The following is a 7,046-nucleotide window of genomic DNA, read 5'->3' as shown; positions in this document are numbered from 1 at the left end:
GCTAAATCCCAAAGGAATAGAGGAGCAAAGGGGGATAAGTGCATATTAAGAAAAAAAATAAGAAAATAAAAAGAAGTAAAGATAAAATTTAAACATGAAGAGTAGAACCTAGAGTTTCATCATTCTTGTGCCATTTAAGATCTTATTCACTCAACTTTATTGCTTTTCTTTTTCTTTTTTCAAATTTTTTTTTTCGATTTTTTTTTTTACTCTATAGCCTTTGAGAAACAACATTTCATTCAGCATGTCCAACATTTAACCAATATACAATGTACATCAAGTATGGCCCAAAATACATCATGAAGCATAGCCAACAAAACAAGTTGTCCAATGAAACAAAAACCCCCCACACTTATTCCCAAAACAATTCCAAAGCTCCAAAATTCCTTAAGGATATGGTAATATCATGGTTTTTCACTTAAGGCTTGTAGTGAGCTTCAAAACAAGGAAAGGGAAACAAGGCTCAAAAGGGCTATCAAAGGAATTAATTCAAGGTAAGTCCATTTGGCTAGAAGCTTATAAGAACAAAATTGCCTCAATCATTTCCAAATATGCATGTGAATTAGGACGCATCAACAAGAATCAAGCCAAGGCTATTGTGCAAGCAATCAATGGGGCAAAACACACCAAATGATTATGATGATGGATGGCTCAAATTCTCACAAAGGTAAAATCATCACTTTCAAAACTATCATGACATGTAGAGAAGAATCAAGGATTTCAAGTCACAAAATGTCAAGAACTTTTATTTTCAAAACAATTACCCATTTCTTGAACATATCCTATAATTCAAAGAAAAACATGCAAAGTCGTACGTGCACACAAAATTGACCCAAAATATTAAACTAAAAATCCGACGAAACTAACAACATTAACAAATTAACACAACTAACAAATTAACAAAACCAACAAAACTAGCAAAATCAAAGAACACTCCCCCCCATACTTAAACAACACATTGTCCTCAATGTAGCACAATTAAAAGATTAAAAACAATTAAATCATCAAAGAGAATCGGACAAGTGTAATAAAAGCAAAGAAGGAGATAGGAAAAGAAAAACTCCCTAAGTCATGGTGGAGGAAGAGTAGGGTGGAGTAAGGAAGTCTCTTCCACCACTACGTCCACTAAAGAAGGGTTCGTGAGGAATGGCTTAAGTCGATGTCCGTTGACCTTGAAGCTCTTGTTTGTGGAGTCGCTTTTGATCTCAACTGTACCATAAGGAAAAACATTAGTAACAACAAAAGGACCAATCCACTTAGACCTCAACTTACCACTCATGAGTCCAAGCCTAGAATTATACAATAACACTTTTTGCCCAACCACGAAGTCTTTTTTAACTATCATGCTATCATGGAACTTCTTGGTCTTTTCTTTGTAGAACTTGACATTCTCGTAGGCTTCTAGGCGGATTTCATCTAACTCACTCAGTTGCAACTTTCTTTCCTCACCAGCTTGATCCATAGAGAAGTTGCAAGTCTTCACTGCCCAGTAAGCTTTGTGCTCAATTTCCACTGGAAGATGACATGCCTTTCCAAAGACAACCCGATAAGGAGACATTCCGATGGGTGCTTTGTAGGAAGTCCAATGTGCCCAGAGAGCATCATCAAGCCTGGTACTCCAATCTTTCCTGCTTGGCTGCACAATCTTCTCTAAAATTCACTTGATTTCTCGGTTAGAAATTTCTGCCTGTCCATTGGTCTGGGGGTGGTATGGTGTGGATACCCTGTGTACCACCCCGTACTTTTTAAGCAGGGCATGCATTGTCCTGTTGCAAAAATGGGTTCCTTGGTCACTAACAATTGCTTTAGGTACTCCAAACCTGCAAAACAGATTAGACCTGACAAAGTCTACGACAACTTTAGCATCATTAGTTCTAGTGGGCTTGGCTTCCACCCATTTTGAAACATAGTCAACTGCAAGGAGAATGTAAACATAACCAATAGAGACAGGAAAAGGACCCATGAAATCTATACCCCAGACATCAAACACCTCACAGAATAGCATAGGTTGCTGAGGCATTTGTTGTCTCCATGTAAGTATATTTCCTGCTCTCTGATACTGCTCACAAGTGCTGTAGATCTTCCACGCATCTTTAAAGATGGTGGGCCAATAAAAACCACAATCAAGCACTTTGCGAGCTGTCCTTTGAACACCCAGATGACCTCCCGGTGCGGAAGAATGACAGAACTGCAGGACTGAGTCAGTCTCATGATCTGGAATGCACCGTCTAATGACCTGATCACTGCACAATTTCCACAAGTAGGAGTCATCCCAAATAAAATGCTTAGCATCACTTTTAATTTTATCTTTTTGGGCCTTAGATGCTAAGGGAGGAAAAACAGAGGCAACTAAATAATTGACAATGTTAGCAAACCAGGGAGTAGAAAGAGAGTCAGAAATACTATACAATATATACAAATGATCATCCGGGAAATCATCCCGAATAGGTGAATCTGCATCAGAGACACGTTCGATTCGACTCAAATGATCAGCAACTAGATTTTGTGCTCCGCTCCTATCACGGATCTCCAAGTCAAACTCTTGGAGCCAGAGCATCCATCGGATCAACCTAGGCTTAGAATCAGCCTTCTTCAACAAGTACTTTAGAGCTGCATGGTCAGTATAAACAATAATGCGTGTACCAAGCAAATAAGATCGAAATTTTTCAAGAGCAAAAACTATGGCTAGAAGCTCTTTCTCAGTAGTAGTATAATTTGCTTGGGCAGCATCTAAAGTCCTAGAAGCATAATATATCACCCTGGGCAATTTATCAATTTTCTGAGCAAGGACAGCCCCCAATGCATAATTTGATGCATCACACATAAGCTCAAAAGGGGCTGTCCAATCGGGTGCCTGGATGATGGGGGTGGTAGTCAACGCTCTTTTGAGGCAATCAAAAGCCTCTTTGCATCTGTCATTAATGTCAAACTCCACCTCCTTTTGCAACAAGTTGGACAGTGGAAGGGCTACTTTGCTAAAATCCCTTATAAAGCGCCTGTACAATCCTGCATGACCAAGAAAAGATCGCACCTCTCGCACACAAGAGGGGTAAGGCAATTGTGAAATAACAGAAATTTTTGCAGGATCTACTTCAATACCCTTATTGGAAATGATGTGGCCTAAAACTATACCTTGCTCAACCATAAAATGACATTTTTCAAAATTTAGAACAAGGTTAGTTTCAATGCATCTATTCAAAACTTTTTCCAAACTATTCAAACAACCATCAAAAGACAATCCATATACAGTGAAATCATCCATAAACACCTCTATGCAATTTTCTAAAAAATCACTGAAAATACTAATCATGCACCGCTGGAAGGTACCAGGGGCATTGCACAGGCCGAAAGGCATCCTCCTATAAGCAAAAGTGCCGAAGGGGCAGGTGAATGTGGTCTTTTCCTGATCCTCAGGAGCAATAGTAATTTGCATATAACCAGAAAAACCATCAAGGAAACAGTAGTGGGATTTACCTGCCAGGCGTTCAAGCATCTGGTCAATGAATGGCAGGGGAAAATGGTCCTTTTTGGTAACCTGGTTCAGCCTCCTATAGTCAATGCAGACTCTCCAACTGTTCTGCACCCGAGTAGGAATCAACTCCTCCTTCTCATTTCTGATCACTGTGAGGTCAGTCTTCTTCGGGACTACCTGGACGGGACTCACCCATTGGCTATCGGAGATAGGATAAATGATTCCATCTTGCAAAAGCTTGGTTATCTCCTTCTTCACTACATCAAGAATCACCGGGTTGAGTCTTCTCTGTGGTTGTCTTACTGGTTTAGCTCCATCCTCTAAATTTATTCGATGCATACTTGTGGATGGGCTAATACCAGGAATGTCCGCCAGGGTCCAGCCTATAGCCTTCTTATGCTTCTTGAGAACAGACAACAACATCTCCTCTTGCTCATCAGCAAGGGAGGCAGATATAATCACTGGAAAACTCTTGCTATCATCCAAGTATGCGTATTTTAAATTTGATGGCAGAGGCTTCAATTCTGGTGTGGTCGGCTGGACAGTGGTAGAAGGAGATGGTTTCTCAGCCTTTACCTCATAAAGGAAGTCAGAGGTATGTGTACTTCCTGAAACATGGTTAGTCCTATCTGACTCTATAAAATCAATCTCGAGAGGTAAAACACCACCACCAGACATGCAATCAATATCACTCTCAGATTCACTCTCAGCATCAAATTCAGACATATGATCAAGTACAATTTCAGACTCAATGCATGAAGAGTGAGAGGCATGCAGATTAGAATAAAGATCAGTCATGTATTCATCAACAACATGGTCAATTATTTCAGCACGAAATACAGAAAGATCTTCAGATGGGTATTTCATAGCATCCAGAATATTAAAATGAACAATTATGTCACCAAATTCCATAGACAGTGTGCCTGCATAAACATCTATCTTAGTTCTAGCAGTTTTCATAAAGGGTCTGCCTAGAATGATGGGAACTGATCCTTGAGAAAATCCTTCTTCCATATTCAAGATATAAAAATCAACAGGGAAAATCAGTTCACCAACTCTAACTAAGACATCTTCTATGAAACCAACAGGATAGGCAACACTTCTATTAGCTAAATGATTTACCACATCAATTGACTGCAAGGGACCTAGAGATAGAGAATTAAAAATCAACAGAGGCATAACACTAACAGAGGCTCCTAAATCTAGCATGGCATTGTCAAACTTACTATTCCCTATAATACAAGGTATGCTGAATGTACCTGGATCTTTGCATTTTTCAGGAATTTGAGGAACAAATTTACCAATCAATGCGGAGACATTTCTGCCCATGCTAATTCGTTCACTTCCTTTAAGCTTCCGCTTATTAGTGCACAGCTCCTTCAAGAATGTGGCATATCTTGGAATTTGCTTTATTGCATCCAACAGAGGTATGTTTACCTCTACCTTTCTAAACGTTTCCAAGATCTCTTTCTCTGCCTCTTCCATTTTTTTGTTGGAAACTGCTCTTGGAGGGAATGGAAGAGGGGGAATGTGCTGCTTCTGCAAATCAGAATTACCTGTGAAAGAAGATTCACCTGCACAGAAATTGTTAGGTAAATTTTTGTCATCACCTTTTTCTGGAATAGAGTGAAGTTTGGCAGGTTCATTTGCAGATGAGGAAGGTGATACGGGTTGAGGTCCTTGACATTGCTTTCCCGACCTCAATGAAATGGCACTGACATTTTTGGGATTTTGGACAGCTTGAGAAGGCAGCTTGTCAGAATTCTGGGACTGTTGTTGATTCAATTGGGTAGCCAATTGTCCCATCTGATTGGATAAGCTCTGAATGGAGGCTCTGGTCTCTTGCTGAAACTGCATGTTCTGCATAGTCATTTGCCTCAAAAGTTCTTCGAGGGAAGGTTGTGGAGGGGCCTCAACTGTTGGCTGTTTCTGGGGTTGTTGCTGTTGTTGGATTGGTGGAGGAATGTATGGTCTGCTTGGGCCAACAACAGTTTGGAAGGAAGAAGCAGGCTGCTGTTGTTGTTGCTGAGGGTTGGACCATCTGAGGTTAGGGTGATTCCTCCATCTAGGGTTGTATCTGTTGCTGGAGAGGTCATAATTGCTCTGCTGTGGTTGATTTTGCTGCTGAGGTTGAGGAGGTCTATTGTAAATATTTGCAGCATAAGCTTCAGGCTGCTCAATTGCTCCAGGTTGCTGCATGGAAGGGCAAAGGTCTGTATGGTGGTCAGCAGAGGAGCACAAACCACAAACCCTTGCGACAGGTACAAATTTCTGATTCAAGGCCAGCTGGGTTACCAAGTTAACCAGTGCATCCAGTTTGCCTTCAAGCTTCTTAGTTTCAGATGATGCAGATGGGTTTGTAGCTACCTCATGCACTCCTCTAATGACTATGGCATCATTTCTGGCGCTAAACAGCTGGGAGTTGGAGTCCATCTTCTCAATTAAATTTCTGGCTTCAGCAGGAGTCATGTCTCCAAGGGCTCCACCATTGGCAGCATCTATCATACTTCTCACCATATTACTGAGTCCTTCATAAAAATATTGGAGAAGAAGCTGTTCTGAAATCTGATGGTGGGGGCAACTGGCACATAGTTTCTTAAATCTCTCCCAGTACTCATACAGGCTCTCTCCACTGAGTTGTCTAATACATGAGATATCCTTCCTTAAGGCTCTAGCTATTTGAAGTTTTGACAAACACAAAATTTGCTAGTTTTTTGGAACTTTCAAATCTGACCAAACTAAAGGCTCTAGCTATTTTTCCCACACAATATGGATTAAAAGAAGTTACCACAAAAAAATTCAGCCAAAAATAACAACCCTAGCTACTAAAACAAAAAATCTCAAATAATTCAGCATGGGTGGTCGCTAAAATCCGTCTCTAATTGATTTCTACTACTACTCTGTTTTTGCCGCAAGCACAATCTTCACAGCAAAACACCCAAGACTGAAACAGGGGAAATGCTTAATGGGAAAACTGAAACAGAACACATATTAAACAAAATACCAGGACACTAAACAACACTAACACACATACTAACACAATACTAACAATTTAAACATAAAAAACGAAAGGATTAAACACACAACACTAGCTATCTATTATGAACCTTTGGACACTGCTCCCCGGCAACGGCGCCAAATTTGATCGAGGCCGTACCCGAATCAAATAAACATGAAAATGAAGTAACTAGGAAGTGATCCTAGGTCGTTTCCCAACGAGCAGTGACAAACCAAATGTTCCTAATATACTTGCAGTGACAGTAACGATTGGGGGGGGGGTTTGGTTGTTTGGTAATTAAAGAGCAGAACAAGTAAACTGGAATACGAAACTACTAATATTAAAAACGGGTTGTTTCCTCTGATTCAGAAGTCATTCTCTTATCCTGGGTTATGGAGAATTCGTCCTTAACAGTCAACCACTTAATCCAACCCTATTTCAATTTACTAAGCGAAAATCAACTTAGGGTTTTCAATACGTGATTAGGCACCACATACACCAGTTAGCCCTTCGTCCATTAAGCATGAACGCAAGTTAGGCTTAGAGGCAATTAATCGAACACGAAGCGTGCACTGA

The 7,046-nt window shown here is 40.3% G+C and overlaps 1 non-coding gene across 1 annotated transcript; it reads left to right on the top strand.

Moving 5' to 3' along the window:
* The first annotated feature begins 6,035 nt into the window (after positions 1-6,035).
* On the top strand, positions 6,036-6,142 carry LOC114404001. Its single transcript, XR_003664764.1, has one exon. It is a non-coding gene; the product is annotated as a small nucleolar RNA R71 (small nucleolar RNA).
* The last annotated feature ends 904 nt before the right edge of the window (positions 6,143-7,046 follow it).

Source organism: Glycine soja, chromosome 20 (genome assembly GCF_004193775.1).
Source record: "Glycine soja cultivar W05 chromosome 20, ASM419377v2, whole genome shotgun sequence".
NCBI lineage: Eukaryota > Viridiplantae > Streptophyta > Magnoliopsida > Fabales > Fabaceae > Glycine > Glycine soja.
Note: the sequence above shows the minus strand (reverse complement) of the source record. Positions and strands in the feature narration are given on the sequence as shown.